Raw genomic sequence first — 20027 nt, 5'->3', positions numbered from 1 at the left:
TTTGTGAAAATTGTTTCACAGCTTTAATACGTTACTATAATAATTTCGAGATGGTTTTCGCAATGTTGTTTTGAACCAACCTTGCGCATTTAAGGGTTAATTTCACAGTACACACTAAACGCAGGTATGCTAAAAATGATTGATTAGAATGCTTTTTCGTCGCGAGATGACGTACGTTTTGTCATTCTATGATTCGTATGAGATTTGGAAGAGTGGACTATATTGTTATTTATAATATTTGCTGTTATTATCTATCGCGAACGGAGCCTAGAAATAACGATAACCGGAGCTGAGTAAAGCCATGTCAAGTGATCCTCGAATTTTTCGAAAAATCACCGATTTTCATGAGGTATATTTTATTGTATAGGGATTATGGTGATTAGCTTTTGGTATAAATATTTCGTTACAATTCCTTTTTTTTCTTTTAGATATTAACCCTTAAACTTTATTGCATGATAAAATTGAAAATTTTATATCTCAATAACTACAGAAGATAATTCAATGAATTTTTGCACACTTATGGAATGATATTTGCACTATCTTATAAAAATATTCTTATTTTATAATTGTGTGAATAACGGTACTTTTCATCTATTTAAAATTTTTATTTGTGTTTTTTCTTGTGTTCTTCACGCTAAAATTTTTCAAAACTTATGTCAAATTATGCGAAAATCTTTCACCTTCAATAATCTGTATTGATAATTTTTCATTTTTGTTCCTATCGAGAGTTATAGAGGATTTTGTAACAGTGTGCTCTTTCAACGCACGGCCCACTTTGATGCAACCCGCGAGAACGTACATATTGGCAACGCCGCATGACGCAACCTCCTAATGCGCATCGCTTTGAAGGAGCGTATCTCATGTTCAAAATTGGCATCTTTGAGATTATAGCAAAAAGACAAGTTTTTCTTTATGGATAATTGAAAGTGATGTTTTCTGAGTAATTTGCATGCTCTTTAGCGTTATTATATTGTTCAGGAGTTATTTAATTTTCTGTCACTCAATACCTCGGACAAGCGCGCTCGGATGTTGCCAGCCGATGAGCAAAGTTGAGCAGTGGGCATGTTTTAACCTGCGTTGAAATATTTTTCGCAAATTGACATACTTCACCACGTTTTATTTTCAGTTAGTTCTGTCTGAGAGGTAGCATCGTATATTTCGAATCTTTTCTTAAATCCACATAGCGACTTTTCCGCCATGTATCATCGGGTCGCGCGTTAAATTACGCGCTCATTTAATTTGCATCAGTGCGAGTGAGAAAACGTTTTGACGTTTGTTTTTGTTTCGATCGCACCAGGGTGTTTCCCATATAGAGAAAACTCGACGAAATGCTATATTATCTCAAGATAGACAATATTTGCTCAAAAAACCATTCGATTGTTTTATCTCATAAATATGGGTCGATCACACGGATGATGTATTCCGTTAAAAAAACCATAAATATGTTCGTCGTATCTTGTTTTTGTGGCATCCATGTGGAGTGATAAATTTTAAATTATATAGGTTAACACATGTGTAGCATATGTCGTAATGGGCTCAAAAAATACAACGAAAATAAATATAAACATGAACAAAACACAATTTTCGTTAAATTTTCAATTTTACATCCCATGTTTATAGTAATGGGTTCCTCTATAACGCGTTTAAAATATAGGAAAATTTACATTATATTATAATGTTTGCCAAAGTAATGGAACTGGAATATTCGATGACTCAACAGGTACATGCGGAAACCTGTAACGATGATTTTGAAATAAAGATCGTTGATAATTAAATGAAATTCGACAAAAATAAATGATATCTTACCAGAACTTGGAGAACCGCCAATTAACAGATTTAACACAAGCATTAGTGATAATAAAAAACCCCAACATCGATGCGATTGAACAACAGATTTTATGTAAACTTTTTATAAAGACACATCGTTGTTTAAAGGTAATATCACTCGGTGAAAATAAAAACGTGAAATAAAATGCTGTTGGCATAAGATTTTCCGCTTTCAAATATTAATGTTGTAGACTAAAAAAGAATTTGGATATAACGTAGACTAAAGTGTTTTTAAAGATGTTAATTGTTAGTAACGTTAAATTATAATAATAAAAAATACATTAAACAACTATAATTTTTGTTGTGCACCTCGGTCAAAAAAATTAACGAATCTCAAAATATCCGGAAAAAAATCACATTCGATAATCCGTATTGAAAAGTTTGCCCTTTTGCGTTAATCGAGAGATGTGGTTTCATTTAGTCATGCAATGCGCACTTCTCACGCGATACGCATTCTGACGCAGCGACGTGCGACGTTGCCAATATGAACGTTCTCGCGGGCTGCATCAAAATGGGCCGTGCGTTGAAAGAGCGCACTGTTACAAAATCCTCCATAACTCTCGATAGAAACAAAAATGAAAAATTATCAATACAGATTATTGAAGGTGAAAGATTGCCGCATAATTTGACATACGTTTTGCAAATTTTTAGCGTGAAGAACACAAGAAAAAATGCAATTGAAAATATTAAATGGATGCAAAGTACCGTTATTCACACAATTATAAAGTAAAAACATAGTTATAAGATAGTGCAAATATCATTCCATAAGTGTGCTAAAATTCGTTGAATTATCTTCAGTAGTTTTTAAGACATAAAATTTACAATTTTATCATGCAATAAAGTTTAAGGGTTAATATATTAAAGAAAAAAAAGGAATTTTAACGAAATAAGCTATTCACCATAATCCCTATACAATAAAATATACCTCATGAAGATCGGTGATTTTGCGAAAAATTCGAGGATCACTTGACATGGCTTTACTCAGCTGAACAATTTCAGTGATGTCAGTTGATAGGGTAAAGTGCCTCTTTTCACCATGCTAAACAGGGTGCCTCACTAATTCATTCATTCCTCGGCCTACAATCAATGAAATGCGTAAAACTTGACATCAACAGCTTTGCTTCGTTCTTAAGAACCAATATAATAACACAAATGTGCCCCTACTGCCGCGCTACCATTTGACTCAATGCGTTGAACAAAGATGGCAGACACTGCTTTAACCAACGCACAGTGGCTAAAAAGGCAGCGTTTTGAGGTACTTAATTCATTAAAGTCGAAACTGTTCATATTAGCGATTTCACATATTCTACATTTTTTGTGTATATAAAAAGTGCCATCTTTCGGCAATATTATTTTTGAAAAAAGTTGATCATAGTAGGCTATAGAAAATTTAACATTTTGAACCAAAAGAGATGGCGCTTGGTAGTCTTCGACAAAGTTGTAGAGGAGAGTATTTTCAAAAATTTTGCAGAAGACATGTTGTCTCTGTCACAGTAATTGAGTTATGAGATGTTTTCTATGATGAACTCCTTCAATTCTTATTATTGCGTATAACTTTTTTATTTATGTTTTTTGCGTTAACAATGTTCGAAGGTATTTTTATCATTACAAAACACACAACTTTTTCGAAGAGATTAATTAAATAGCTATGAATGCTGTGAAAAGACTTATGGCTGATTTTGATTTTATTTTATCCTGTTTTAGAATCCGTGTAACTTTACTATCGACAAAAAATGTAATTATACTATCAATTATTCTAATAGGGCTAGGTTTCACCTACAAAACGAAGTTAAAACCGTTTGTCCATAATCACTCCTTCAGAAGTTATATTCTGTTGAAAATTTTATGTCTGACCGTTTTGAAGTCGATCGTATGGCTCACTGAACGAGTAGGCGCTGGTGTTCAAAGACGCTTTCGCTTGTTTTTCTGAGGGGTGCGCACTCTGTGTACTAGCGCGTCTGTCGGAAAGTTGACACCGATATTAAATGATTTTCTAATGGGTGATACACAACTTTATCTCAGTTCGGTTAATCGGATGAATTTTAGTTTCAGAATAAAGAATACCTACTAACGAGTGTTGAACAATTACATTGTTAGTCTACTATGAATTGAAATCAAACCAAGTTAAATATGTTTGCGTTGTAAATACCACTTGTTACACTTTGTCTATTTTTGATTGCCGTTTTCCAGTTTTTTTAGTGTTCAATACCGAAAGTATCGATTTTTAAAAATGCCTCGGATTTCCCAACCCTAATTTCAATTACTGTAAAACTTTGGTGTCATTTCAATAACTGTAGCCGATCTACTAATCAATCAAAGGTGTTGCGATAATCACCGATTCATTGTAAGATATTCCTTTGTCGTTTTACGCCTTTCTAACAATTGTTCCTTTTATTGTTTTGTCGTTTTCTAACTCGTATGTTTTCGACTTTTTGCCTCTTTGGATCTTTTGTTCTTTAGACCATTTGTCCTATGTGACCTTTGAAGTAGAATGGATATATTTTAGAAAAATAATAGTCATGTGGCACCAACGTCCCCTACCTTTGATTACTGATGCAGGAAAAGCAAACGCCTGATCTTTCTTACAGTTTTGTCGCTTTAGAGCTAGCCTGAAGTAATTAAATCAACTCAGCACGAAAACTGTTTGCATCGAACCAGCTATGAAGTTTTAGCATGAATTTGCAATTTATAAAACAACTATTTTTTCTTCCGTATCCTCAGTTTAGCTTGATATGGAACTTACCTTTTAATTGTCAGCGAGTAATCTGAAAAAAATACAACAAGAAATAAATTATTACCTGCATGATAGTTTAATTGATTCATAAAAAACAAAATAACACAAAGAAACCGCACTATAATATATTCCAACTTAAAATAGTAATAACAACTAAGCGAGGCACTTATTTAGGTTCACAGTCGAGATCGTTCACCGATAAGTTCTTCAAGCTTCCCGCTGCTGATGGCAGGCGTGAGTATGTCTAAGGCGATTACTTTAAGCCTCGCAACGTCTTTCCCTGTGGGTATGTATATAATGTAAGCAGCTTTCAGTTCGCTTCTCCACGAATCTCGGCTCGATGCGACTACGCACGAGGTTCGTCCCGCGCAGCAGCAGCAGCAGCGGCAAGCAAAACAAACCATTTCAATCCAGTTAAAATTAATCCCGGCTATTAGTTAGGGATTCCTATGCCTTATGCCTATTTTTCCATGAAGCTTGCCGGGTACAATTTAGTTCGGGCGTATCCGTTTTAATGTGAAGTACTGAACACATTAAGATGCTTTCGGTCGACCGGTGTAGGTACATATGCTTGCGGTGAGAAGGAGGCTGGAAGTTTGAACGGGAAGCATTATTTTTTTACATTGTAGATCTTCCTGCGAGTTCATTGATTTGCTATAAATGTGCTGGATTCACAAAATGACTGACGTCTTCTGCAGCTGCCATGGACATGTTTCACATTGACTATTGAACATGTGATTGAGCATTTTATCTTTTTAAAATGTATGATTGCACAATGTGGCAAGTGAAGCTAAGCGACTTCTTTAGTCAGCTTCAAAACTACAATTTCCTTGAATATTTTTACCATTTTAGTTAATATATAGTTGAACAAATAGTGCTCCATTCGAATTAATTTTTCAACAGCTAATTTAGTTTCCCGAACGAAATCGAAACCGTAAATCCTGTCCCTTTTCGTTTGCTCTACAGTCATGGTAAGCTGATCGGTGCTTTACTCGTTAATGGGCTGATGGGTGGGATTATTCCTGTGCGATACGATTCATTATGTAGGAGTATTTTCAAGGTTCACTTTTACTGCCATTATTCCTGGTACGGGGCTTGTAAAGTGCGTGCACTTATCTCAGCACTGAATACCTACGGCAATCAATTAAATTTAACGTAGATATTTTTTGCATCGAAGCGATGATACGAATCATACACTGGCCAACAGGTTTTCGGTGAAATGACGCCATCGACGAAAAGCGGCCATCCAATGCCACGGCGCACGGTGTTCCCAAAATGGAATGATGGAAATCAAAAATGTTTTCTGACTCTTGCTTTTTATTGTCCAAGTGAGCTCAGGAATGTTTCATTAAATCGCATTGCGCTTCTTTTGATACAAGTACCTTTATATTTCTAAAGATTGGACTACTATTTTCAAATGAAAACTTTTAATACACAATAAAAAATATCTTAAATCTTTTACAATAATTAATTAATTTTCAGAAGAGATAATTTATCTATGGTGAGATTTGCTAGTCGAAAAATTACTTCCCAAAAAGCAAAAAAAAAATGGTGGTGGTTCCGTTTTCAACGATCGAGATCGATATCTGTGAGCAGATGTGCCCTTAAACCTGGGGTGACATTACGCATCTCGAAACGAAAGGTTTATTGTATGCAAGCTTGTATGAAAAAGTCGATTCGAAATTGTTACATAATGTCGCCCCTGGTTATCTAATCGCAATTACAGAAAATATACCATTTTATGAGCTATCCCACATGTGTCTGAAAATTTGGCCATGAAATTTTGAATGTGGAAGATGCTTAACAAATACTAATGCAACTGGCATGTGGTGAGGAACCATAGCAAAATGTAATTAAGTTACCAAACACTATATTTTTCGGGTGAATCAATGATATTATACCTACTTCTCGATCTAGTGTACAATATTTAGAAAAATTAAGTGTCATAATTATTTAATGGTTTTTTAGAAACATTAAAAACTAGTAGAAGTTTCCAGAAAATAAATATATATTAGTTCTTTTCGAAATTCTCCCCGAATAATCGTTCGATAATTCAATTGGAGGAAGAAAAAGACACCTAGGAACATCAATAAAGCTTCTCAGCTGACTAGTAAAACGTTCAGTAAAACTATGCCGTACACGCTAATCCTGAATATTCCTTGAAAAAAATAAGTTTCAAGTCTCAATAATCATCCACATATTACTCAGAAAAGTATGAGCTTTTCTTGTCCAGAAACTATCATGAGGATATCATCCGTTTGCGAAATTTTATCTTTTAACCAGCTTTGTACAGCTCTGGACCACACTGTGCGGCCGGCGGGCGGTGTTGTGCAACTGGCGTGTCTCGGCGCAAGGAGGTCATTACTGGGGTCGGACGGCCGTCAGCGATGGGTTGGCATGAGTACGACGTACTGATTGGTAGTTTGGTAGATTGGTTTTTGCTGCTTCGACAAATTGGTGGAAAACGGTTGTACAAAATTATGACAGTGCCCAACTGTTAGTTTTGCGCTATATATGCGTTTGGTTTTATTACACGTTGGTGTAAAAATGGATACAGCACGTTTCTTTTTACACTTTAACAACTTGCAGTAATAAATTGTTCAAGTGTCAGAGATTAATTTTTTTTTGGGTTTAGTAAAGACAGAAGCATGTGGTTCAACCTGACTCGCCTGTTGGGTAACTAAAAGTTTGTAGAGGCCTTTTCGGTCCGAATAGTTCAACTTTGCGCGCACCCATATTAGAAGCAAGACAATTTCATTTTGCCCCCTTTTGGTGTTGGTTAACCGTACTGGATGAGAGTTGGCTTATGCAATGGGCTTGAATTGAAAGGTACTTAATTAAGGCCCTATTCGCAAAAAAAGTTCGTGTTCGTGATGATGTGAAAGCCATTTCTTTCTATTTGTGGAGAATATAATATGGAACGACGCACTTCACATAGTGTACTGTTTTTGAGCAAAAACGAAAATGTGAGACAGGGGCTAGTTGGAGGTGTTTACATTTTTTATTTCTTACCGCTTCTAAATGAGGAAATCTTGTAAAAAGAACACGTTGCATAAAAGGGCAGACTGTTGAAAACATTCCTGAAATTTTATCAAAGAGTTACAAGAATATAAAGACAAAGACAAAAATATGGAACACGGGAAACCTGCCAACTAACCCCGGCGCAGGGATAAGTTGGCGGTATGTATGTGTACTAGGGCATAGCAAAAAAAGTAAGCCCAGATGCCACATTTCAGATCATTTGGATAATTTTATGCTGATTTCGTTTTTAGAGCCGAGTCGCTCTAGGTGCGTTCTGAGCTGTCACTTTTGTATGGATTTTGTAAATATTAGAGCCAACCTAGGGCGACTCTGATCTAAAACCGAAATCAGTATTAGACTCCCGCCCACTTCGTTTGAAATTTTTGAAATTAGTGCTATGGGAAAATAAGAAGGAAAAATAAATTAAATGCTATAACTTTTGAAGTAGCAATCAGAAAATTAAATTTTTTACCTCTTTTAAAGGAAATAATTTTGGTATTTGAATGGAGATATTGTTGTTTCTAGAAAAATACAGGAGAGTGATCACCTATACTGATTTTCATTAAATGAGGTTTTTGCGTATAATGTATTGTTCAATGTTCAATTTAAAATCGAAATTTCGAACCGCTCCCGAAAAGTTCTTCTGGATCCGCTCCTGGAGTCTAATATCACTGGAAGCAAGTAATCTAAGTAATCATTTGGGGCCACAATCTAGGGTATCTCGTGGCACAATCTATAGGGTTACTGTTCCATAGCTCTGTAGTCTCTAGATGGTATTCACAAGAAAGCGTTTTATTTTTCAATAACACATAGAATGATGTAATGTTCAAGAGGGGTTTCTAGGACAGCAGATGGTGTTGTCGTGAACACACCAGTGTTCTACATCAGGACCACGATGGTTTAACTTTGACTGGAGTGTCACTCTCCCTCCTGTCACCACACAAAGCATCCATATGCCAGTATTGGTCTAACACTGTTCAGTAGATCCAATGAATGTATTTGGGTTGCCGAAAACCCGTCTACAATGGCCGAAAGCATTGCAAGCTCAATTGATTCTCAAATCTATACGAGCAGAGCAATTGAGTTTTGAGTCAAGAATTATCGCAACAAACAAACCTTGATCTGCGACAATAATTTCACACCTATGACACGTGTGAGTGCGATTTTTATTTACATTTATAGTAAAAACTCGCAACATAGTCAACCGATCTTCATAATACGTGAGAGATTAATACAGAATAGATATACGCATCAACTATCTTCTTTGTATTGTTTATACCATTTATAAGTTTCAAGATATTCAATCTTAAACTTTAAAAATCGTTTTACTCGTAATGTGCAAACTGGCGCTTGTCAACAGCGACGAGATGTCGACTGCTAAGCATTACGTGTGCATACGTCTCCCAACCTTTGAACGGAACGGATCGTTATATTTCACAGTGGTGTTCGGTGTGTAAATTTTAGTGAGTCAAGGTCATCTTTTGTTCGTTCGTTAGCTGCCGTTCTGCTGGTGCCGACAGTAAATCCAGTACATTGTTTTCGCTGGTGCGGAACAATCGACGTTGTTTGCAGATAAGTTTTGCTTTATTTTTTTTTCCTCGTTTGCTTTCTTTCCTTTTCCCTACTTTTACTCTACCTTGTAATCAAATAATAAGACACATTCCCGTTTATATAACGCTCTGCCCTCGTGCTTAAATGGCCGAGGGCGAAATACCATCTGATGTAATCATGGAAGTCCCTGATCCCCCTAATACTCGCATTGCTCCCCGTATAAAGCAGTACCCAGAAGGTTCCTCTGGGCCATGGGTGGTATATTTTCGGACCGGAGAGAAACCGGTTAATATATTAAAACTTTCTCGAGATCAGACTGCTAATTACCCGGCTGTAGCTCAGATAACACGTGTTCGGGCAAACAAGATACGTGTTCTAGTGAATGATCTCGGCCAGGCAAACGCGATTGCTTGCTGTGAGCGCTTTACACGGGAATTTAAAGCGTACGTGCCTTGTGTGGCCTGTGAAATCGATGGGGTAGTGTCCGAACCGGACCTGAAATGCGAAGAACTGTTGGAGCACGGGGTTGGCTGCTTTAAGGACCCCTCTCTTGAACAGATTAAGATCTTAGAATGCAAACAATTGTATACCGCAAACACCGAGGGAGGTAAGACTACCTACTCTCTATCAGGCTCGCTTCGGGTGACATTCGCCGGGTCCTCTCTTCTCAACTACATCCTCCTTGACAGGGTTCGCCTACCAGTTCGCCTGTTTGTACCGCGGGTCATGAGCTGCAGCAATTGCAAGCAGTTGGGCCACACAGCCACATATTGTGGAAATAAGAAACGATGCGGCAAATGCGAAGGAGAGCATGAGGATGACTATTGCGACAAAGAAACTGAAAAGTGTATTTGCTGCGGGGGCCCTTCACATGCTCTTAAATCATGCCCTGCGTACAAGCAGCGCGGGGATAAAATTAAGCGCTCCCTTAAGGAACGCTCAAGGCGTTCTTATGCAGAAATGCTAAAGAATGCTTCGCCATCTGTCCTGTCCGAAAATCCCTATGCTGGTTTGGCTAACGTTGAGCAAGAATCTGACGACCCACGAGAGGGAACATCTTTGGTTAACCCAGGGGAATCCAGGAAGAGGAGAAATCCAGCCTCCCCTACATTGCCCCGTAAGGGTGCCAAGGTGTCGTCCACTCAGAGTGCGCCATCTACAACCAATAAATCCAACGGAAGTGATGCACAAAAGCCGAAGCAATTTGCTCCAGGACTTGGAAATATTAATTCTAACAAGGAGTACCCACCACTTCCAGGGACACCAAAAACCCCAAGTGTCCCCTTTTTTCAAACAGATACTCAGTCCAGTAGCGGACTAATGAAATTTTCTGACATAGTGGACTTAATTTTCACAGCTTTCAATGTTACTGATCCTCTTAAAAGCCTTCTGATACGTTTTCTCCCTATAGTGCAAACATTTTTGAAGCAATTGACTACTAAATGGCCCCTCCTTGCAGCGATCGTATCCTTCGATGGCTAAGTCATCGAACGAGGTCACCGATTCGATCACTGTTCTACAGTGGAACAGCAGAAGTATCCTCCCGAAAATCGATTCCTTTAAATTTTTACTAAATAGTTTAAAATGTGATGCTTTCGCATTATGTGAAACTTGGTTAACTTCCGATATAAATCTCAACTTCCGCGACTTTAATATAATTCGTCTGGATCGAGAAAACCCCTATGGAGGAGTACTTTTGGGGATCAAAAAGTGCTATTCTTTCAACCGAATTAACCTCCCTTCGACACCAGGCATTGAAATTGTCGCTTGTCAAGTTTTAATCAAACCTTTGCATTGCTTCCATCTACATTCCTCCTAGAGCCTCGGTAGGGCACCGAACGCTTTGTAATATCACGGAATCCTTACCGGCACCGCGGCTAGTTCTGGGAGACTTTAACTCGCACGGTACGGTATGGGGCTGTCTTCATGATGATAATAGATCAACATTAATCCAAGATCTTTGCGATAATTTCAACATGACCATCTTAAACACGGGAGAAATGACGCGGATTCCTACACCACCAGCACGCGCAAGCGCGTTGGATTTATCGCTTTGCTCGACATCGCTACAGTTAGATTGCATGTGGAAGGTGATCCCTGATCCCCACGGTAGCGATCATTTGCCTATCGTGATTTCAATTGCTAACGGTTCAAGGCCATCGAAAACAATCAATGTCTCGTATGACCTCACACGGAACATTGATTGGAAGAGTTACGCGACCGCGATATCCGTTAAAATCGAATCCACTCAAGAACTTCCTCCGGAGGAAGAGTACAGGTTTTTGGCTGGCTTGATTCTCGACAGTGCGAATCAAGCTCAGACTAAACCAGTACCCAGCGCGAATACCCATGGACGGTCTCCCACCCTGTGGTGGGATAAAGAGTGCTCAGAGCTGTACGCGGAAAAGTCCACTGCATATAAGGCCTTCCGGGAAGACGGGTTACCCGCTAGCTATCAACAGTACGCGTCGTTAGAAAGGCGAATGAAGAGTCTAATGAAAGCCAAAAAACGCAGTTATTGGCGCCGGTTCGTCGACGGGTTAACGAGAGAAACAGCGATGAGCACTCTTTGGGGTACGGCTCGACGTATGCGTAATCATAATAGTACCAACGAGAACGTGGAATATTCAAACCGTTGGATATTCGCTTTCGCCAAGAAGATCTGTCCGGACTCTGTCCCGGTACAGAAAACGTACCGCGCCGCGTCTTCTCACTATACCGCGAACGAAACACCGTTTTCGATGGTGGAGTTCTCACTTGCTCTCTTATCGTGCAACAATAACGCCCCAGGGTTAGACAGAATCAAATTCAACTTGCTGAAGAATCTGCCTGACACTGCAAAAAGGCGCCTGTTGAATTTATTTAACAAGTTTCTTGAGGGTAACATTGTCCCTTATGAATGGAGGCAAGTGAAGGTCATCGCCATCCAAAAACCAGGAAAACCAGCCTCCGACCACAACTCGTATCGGCCGATTGCAATGCTGTCCTGTATTCGGAAGTTGTTCGAGAAAATGATCATGTTTCGCCTCGACAATTGGGTTGAAGCAAATGGCTTACTGTCAGATACACAATTTGGCTTCCGCAAAGGCAAAGGGACGAACGATTGCCTTGCGTTGCTTTCTACAGAAATCCAAATGGCCTATGCTAACAAAGAGCAGATGGCATCAGTCTTCTTGGATATTAAGGGGGCTTTTGACTCAGTTTCTATCAACATTCTGTCAGAGAAGCTGCACCAGCATGGTCTTTCACCAATTTTAAATAACTTTTTGCTAAACCTGTTGTCTGAAAAGCACATGCACTTTTCGCATGGCGATTTAACAACATCGCGATTTAGCTACATGGGTCTTCCCCAGGGCTCATGTCTAAGTCCCCTGCTCTACAATTTTTACGTGAATGACATTGACGATTGTCTTGCCAATTCATGCACGCTAAGGCAACTTGCAGACGACGGGGTGGTCTCTGTTACAGGGCCCAAAGCTGCCGACTTGCAAGGACCATTACAAAATACCTTGGACAATTTGTCTGCTTGGGCTCTTCAGCTGGGTATTGAGTTCTCCACGGAGAAAACTGAGTTGGTTGTTTTTTCTAGGAAGCGTGAGCCGGCGCAACTCCAGCTTTTATTAATGGGTGCAACGATCAACCAGGTTTTCACATTTAAATATCTCGGGGTCTGGTTCGACTCTAAAGGTACCTGGGGATGTCACATTAGGTATCTGAAACAGAAATGCCAACAAAGGATCAATTTTCTCCGAACAATAACTGGAACATGGTGGGGTGCTCACCCAGGAGACCTGATCAGGTTGTACCAAACAACGATATTGTCGGTGATGGAGTACGGGTGTTTCTGTTTCCGCTCCGCTGCGAACATACACTTCATCAAACTGGAGAGAATCCAGTATCGTTGCTTGCGCATTGCCTTGGGTTGCATGCACTCGACCCATACGATGAGTCTCGAAGTGCTGGCGGGCGTTCTTCCGCTAAAAAATCGATTTTGGGAACTCTCATATCGATTGCTCATCCGATGCGACATTCTGAACCCGTTGGTAATTGAAAACTTCGAGAGGCTCGTCGAGCTTAATTCTCAAACCCGTTTTATGTCCTTGTACTTTGACTACATGGCACAGAGCATCAATCCTTCTTCGTACAATCCCAACCGTGTCCGTTTCCTAGATACTTCTGATTCTACTGTATTCTTCGACACATCCATGAAGGAAGAGATTCGTGGAATACCGGACCATATACGCCCGCAGGTGATCCCCAATATATTTTATAATAAATTCCGAGAAGTCGACTGCGACAAAATGTTTTACACTGACGGATCAAATCTCGATGGGTCCACTGGCTTCGGTATCTTCAACAATACTATCACCGCTTCATTCAAGCTCAATGATCCCGCTTCAGTTTACGTCGCAGAGTTAGCTGCAATTCAGTACACCCTTGGGATCATCGACACTCTGCCCACAGATCACTACTTCATCGTTTCGGACAGCCTCAGCTCTATCGAGGCTCTTCGTGCGGTGAAGCCTAAAAAGCAATTACCGTATTTTCTGGGGAAGATACAGGAGTCCTTGTGTACGTTATCTGAAAAATCTTATCAGATTACCTTTGTTTGGGTCCCCTCTCATTGTTCTATCCCGGGCAATGAAAAGGCCGACTCATTAGCAAAGGTGGGCGCATTAAATGGTGACATATACGAAAGACCAATCTGCTTCAACGAATTTTTTAGTATTTGTCGTCAGAGGACGCTCAACAGTTGGCAAACCTCGTGGAGCAATGGGGAACTTGGACGATGGCTACATTCGATTATCCCAAAGGTATCAACGAAGCCTTGGTTCGGGGGGATGGATGTGGGTCGGGATTTTATTCGTGTAATGTCCCGACTTATGTCCAATCACTACACCATGGATGCGCATTTGCGGCGTATTGGGCTTGCGGAGAGTAGTCTGTGCGCTTGTGACGAGGGCTATCACGACATCGAACACGTTGTCTGGGTGTGCGCCGGGTATTGTGACGCCAGGTCTCAGTTAAAGGAATCCCTTCGGGCCCGAGGTAGACCACCCAATGTACCAGTCCGAGATATGCTGGCAACTCGTGATTTCCCCTATATGTCCCTTATTTATACCTTCATAAAAACGATAAATATCCCAATTTAGCCCCTCTCTTTTATTTCTCGTTTTTAGAGTTTCCTCCTGCCTTGTGGAACCGATCAGCTCCAGAGTGCCACTATGTAACCGCCATCACCCTTACCACTACGCCTGCATAGAAGGAAACTGAAGCGAGAGCGACTCGAGGACCGATGACTTTTGAAGGATTCCCCGCGGGTCCGAAGAATACCATCCGCCAATCCGGTACTCGACGACTTACTATACTGAGGCGCAAATTTGATTCGCTGATCCCCCTCCCCCCCCCCCCCCGCCGTTCGAGCGAAAGTTGCAAGTTTTGCTCTTCTTTCCCTGTCTCTCCCCTGTCCTTGATACAACTGCTGCTACACTGATGCGGAAATAAGCCACCCTTTGAATATCTTGACCAAGCATAAGTTTTAGTTAAAAAATTAAAATTAGTATTCTGTATTCCTAGTTTTAAGATAGCTATAATTTTTACTCTTTATTGAAACTCTTGTCCCCCATCTTGTAAATAGAATTGAATCCCTAGTTTTAAGATTTCTGTGAAATTTCTCATAAATATTTGTTCCCCCTTTTGTGTACTAAACTATATTGTTAGTTTTAAGATAACCGTAAAATATTTCGTAAAATACTATTACTCCCCCTCTTGTATATCAAAGTGAATCCCTTGTTTTAATTTTTTTCATAAAAAAAATCTTTTGGCCCTCTTTTGTATATTGAATCTTATTTCTAGTCTTAAGATAGCTGTAAACTTTCTTTTCCTTTGTAAAAAAAATATTTCAACATTGTAACCACCTAGTTTTAAGATATCCAAAATGTAAAAACAAAAGCATTTGGCACCGCCAAGCTAACGCATTTGTGCCTATCAAATAAACGAAATGAATTAAAAAAAAAAAAGCATTACGTGTATCCCGTTCGTGATGTTTAAAAGTACTCCATAACCTCGCTCTGTTTCCAAAATGAGTGCGCGACGTTTGGCATAAATACGTTAGGCATACATACGTTTGGCATACATACGTTTGACATAAGTACGTTAGGCATAATGGACGAAAGGCATAATGGACGATTGGCATAATATACGTTAGGCATAATGGACGATTGCCATAATGTAAGTTATGCATAATGGACGATAGGCATAATTCACAAAATATAAAAATAACCGTAAGTCTTTCGTTATTATAGAGATTTCGCTTGTTTTTTGTCAGATTGGAAAAAAGGACGCTATACCATACCTTCGCATAACTTTAGCGAGATATTAAACCCATGCAAGTGTAGTTTTTTTCTATTTTTTCTGAAGACGAGACGACGAAAATATCCCTTCATTTAAGTGAACAGTTTGGCTACAAGCACATTTCAAGCCTCTTAGATTTATTAGTAATACAGTTGCATCCAAATATTTAAAAAACAAACAAAATAATTAACAATCGTTATGTTTTGGATCCTATGGAAACTGGTAGTGTCATGTACAGAATCAACATTAAGCTACGGATTCTACGTTTGTGACGATACCTTTTTCGTTTCGGTAACTCGTCACAGTACAGGATCAAACCTTCTCCCATATCAAAGAGTTTCCGTAGTTCTATTTGTGATGGCCTTGAGAATACAACCTTTGTGCTTAAGAATAAGGGAGATAATCAATATAGAACCAGCAATTTTCGCATATTCGTTGAATGAATAATACAATGCATCATTCTTTATTTCATGAGCTGTTCTTCAAGGTTATATATTTTCTTTTTGGACAATTTAATCTTGCATGCATGAAAAACTAATCTAAGTGGGCCTTTACATGCCCAACTTTTTTTTAGTGTTCATAGAGTTCAAGAAACACGAAAAACCCGCTTTGAAAGATACTTCTTTCGCAGTGCTGGAAGCTGTTCAATATTTACCTTCCGGTATTCGACACAATTCTTCTAGAAAATTTTCAATATTCTATATGCTAGGAAAGATAGTCCGAAGACGGTCAAAATTGATACGTTTTAACAGTTTTCAGCAATAATGTAAAATAAAGAAGATATATCATATCATATTTCATTTATCAACACTAATTGTAAATATCTCTGGTAGTACTACTCCAGCAGAGTTATATGAGACTAATAGCAATAACTTTAGTTCTAAGTTCTAATAGTACCAGTTACTGGTCTTACTTACTTGAATTCAGCCTAAATCAAAAGTTTTAGCAGTTTAAAAACGTTATTGATTACAAAAATTATGAGCATGAAGGGGTTGATGTGCGTTATTCATGCCTTTATACAAAACTAGCAATTACCCATCGCGCGTTGCTGCGACCTTCAACGAAATAGGAGGAAAACGTAATTTGTTCCGAAGCGCCATCTGGCGGGCAGATAATCCCCAACCAATAGCACACAAACACGCTCCATAACAAATGCCTACTATGTATAAATTTTTACGGCAATCGGTTGAAACGTTTGGGAGTTTATAAATCATATACATACAAACATTGACTTTTATATATATATACTAGCTAATACCCATCGCGCGTTGCTGCGACTTTCAACGAAATAGGAGGAATACACAATTTGTTCCGTAGCGCCATCTAGCGGGCAGATAATCCCCAACCAATAGCACACAAACACGCTCCATCACAAATGGCTACTGTGTATAAATTTTCACGGAAATCGGTTAAGCCGTTTGGGAGTCTATAAATCATTTACATACAAACTTTGACTTTTATATAGATAGATATATAGGTAGATAGATATAGATAGATAGATAGATAGATAGATAGATAGATAGATAGATAGATAGATAGATAGATAGATAGATAGATCGATTTTAAACAAGAGTATTAAGCCCGTTTTAGAGATGTGCAATTTGTTTATTCGTTCATTCGATGTGCATTCGTTCTCCATCCTTTATTTGAGTTAAGCTTTTTTGAGGTATTTACAATAGAATAAAATGTTGATCTAGTTCAGCTTCCAGAGTAATTCTACAACATCAAAAAATTCAAACATTTGCGCTATTACCACCTGAGGCTGTCACCTCCAAAAAGTTATTTTCGTAAAGGATACTTCAACATGATGATTTATGTCTAACGTCCATTGTGCCAAACGTCCATTATGCCAATCGTCCATTATGCCTAATGTATATTATGCCTACCGTCCAATATGCCAAACGTCCATTATGCGTAACGTATATTATGCCTAACGTCCATTATGCCTAACGTACGTATGCCAAACGTCCGTATGCCTAACATATTTATGCCTAATGGGGTACACCCGTTAAAAGCACCTTGGATGCCAAGAAAAATCCTAAACTTTATTGCTTTTGCGACAGAACTTTTTCAATATTGGAAAAGCTGTTACAGAGCGTAACAGGGTGGTAGTATACTACACCCGGTGATATGCTTATTGCATGTCTCGCTGAAGCAAACATCTGGAATATGGTAATCGATTAATCGTTCGACTGATTTACCTCCTCTTTGAGAATGTATTTACGATTATTTTTCACACTAATGGAATTGTAAGACTAAAAGTCAGAAACATCTTCAAAATATGATTGAAATGTTCATATCCTCATTAAGGTACAACTGGAATGATTCTGACGGCGCCGGTGGATGAGTGGTAAGCGTGACCGCCACTCATTCCAATTGACCTGGGTTCAATTCCAACAGAGGTCGTTGAGATTTTTCTAAGGTGAAAAAATCTGTGGTCACGTCTTCCTTCGAAAGGGAAGTAAAGCCGTTGGTCCCCGGTACATGAGTTGTTGGATCGATATTATAGTCCAGATAGTGGAATCACCTCTCTGGCGTCGGTCATGAAGAAGTAGAATCCAACTTCTATACTTACTAACAAATATCCTCCTCCTGTGATACTTGTGGAGTGCGCAGTTAATACGGCCTCTAGCAAAAGCAAGTATCGGACTAACATTCCTTCCCCTTCCTTCCACGATCTACGTTCGGGCCTGGCCGGCACCGGTATTGATCAATAAAACAGTTTAGGATTACCAGGAGTTGCACATTGAAAGCAGTTTCGCTGCTCCCAAGCATAATTATCTACTGATTCCCTGTGCAACTTCAGCTAGTCCAAATCGATAACGGAGTAGCAGTCAGGGGTGGTCGCACAAGCTCAAGCTCGAGCTCTTTGAGGTAGAATTGGAATTAATCTATGTTTCCTCGGAGTCTTATACGGAACCAAATTTTCAAGCGTCCGAGTGAATAATTCGGTTGTCACAATTCTACGAGCAAATGATGTCGACTTCTCCTACATAACTTTTTGAGTCTAGAAAGTTTGACATTCTACCAAGCGGTTTCTCTAGAAGTACGCATAACTCAAAGCGAACTAACTTTGTTGTATACTCTAGCTACGAATGAGTCCAAATCATTTGGAGATTCAATCGTTGGAAAATACCCATGAAACCTAGTCGCTAAGCTCCCTTCATTGAGTACCCAGTTCGTACATTTGGGATTACGATATGTGACGATATCTAGCGAGACATTTAAATGACCAAAGATGATTTACTTATGATCATATCGGTTTTGAAATGAATATTGTACAATTGTAATATGTAATAACGGCAATCAAATAAAATCAGTAAAAAAATAGTTTTGAAGTTTGAAACTAGTTTAAAATTTCAACTAGTTGAAAATTTACGAGAGAGAGAGAGAGGGGTAATGGACCTCCTCCCTTGTGTGTTTCAAATTAATTAGTCGTTCAATGGAAATACACAATCGATAGGTATAAAAATCAATCCGCGAAAAGGTTTCAAATTATTGCTTGACTTATGACTCTTTTTTGGAAATTGCATTACACCGGTGTAGTCTGTGTTACACCAATTCACCCTTGAGTACATTATGGTGAAATACGTCAATTTTTACACTATACCGGTGTAGCATAATGGAAAAAACTAAAACGCTATTTGCGACGAGCCGATTGCTAAACATTGCGTTCATTGGCTCCGTGTTGCTTAAAAAAGTCAAACCCGCTGATATGCTTGAAGGGACTGCTTGCCTACGTCACCCTTCCGAATGTTTCGACAGAATGCTTTAGATCAAAATAGTATTCAATCTATCTACCGATCAATTAGAATATTCAGATATGCTGTACTCAATTTTCAATGCAATCATGTCATCAAAGCATACATTATGTTGTTTAACTACATGCAAGTCTCTTTTAAAACTTCAATATTAATATAATATTTTTCCCCGTTCCATTTGATTGTAATATGAAATACTCTGTTGTAATAAAACTTTCTAACAGGAAGGAGAATTTCTAAAAAAAAATGTTCGTTAAACTTCATATATTCTCACAACGCGTCTTTTCTGATAGCTAATGTAAACACTTGCTTTCACAAGGCTATAACTTTTTATGAAAAGCTTAAAACTCCACAAACAAAACAATGAGAGGGAGGTTATAAACGACCGTCATGAGCAACACTTTAGCTCATTTCTTTTTCAATGCTGTATCTCTGTTACTGTTCTCTGCCTGCAGTATACCCCACTGTTAAAATAATTAGTTGGCTTGTAAATTTAATTGAAACAAATTTGTCATATTTATCTCGACCGTCATAGTAACGTAGAGGTATAATGGTCTACAAAAGACTCAGCATGAGCAATAAACCCTTTTGTACCGTGTGGGGGTGATCAAAGAGATTATCCTCGCTGTCAGTGTACAGACGGGGAAGGCAAAAAATTCAAGCACGCCGTTTTCTAGCATAGGATCTTCCATTCACGAGTACGGAATGGGAAAAATACAAACCGAAAACATTTATTTGTGTCAAGGAAATACAGAAGTTGGAGCACAATGCCATTCATT

The 20027-nt window shown here is 38.8% G+C and overlaps 1 protein-coding gene across 1 annotated transcript in view; it reads right to left on the bottom strand.

Moving 5' to 3' along the window:
• Positions 1-20027, bottom strand: part of LOC131692447 (ankyrin repeat and BTB/POZ domain-containing protein 2) — a 277153-nt gene that overhangs the window by 166113 nt on the left and 91013 nt on the right. The window contains exon 3 of the mRNA XM_058979500.1: positions 4571-4592. The gene's annotated coding sequence lies outside the window, so the exon portion shown is untranslated. The remainder of the gene's footprint in view (positions 1-4570; positions 4593-20027) is intronic.

The sequence above is a fragment of the Topomyia yanbarensis genome, chromosome 3, assembly GCF_030247195.1.
Source record: "Topomyia yanbarensis strain Yona2022 chromosome 3, ASM3024719v1, whole genome shotgun sequence".
NCBI lineage: Eukaryota > Metazoa > Arthropoda > Insecta > Diptera > Culicidae > Topomyia > Topomyia yanbarensis.
The sequence above is the reverse complement of the archived record's forward strand: the minus strand, read 5'-3'. Positions and strand labels throughout refer to the sequence as shown.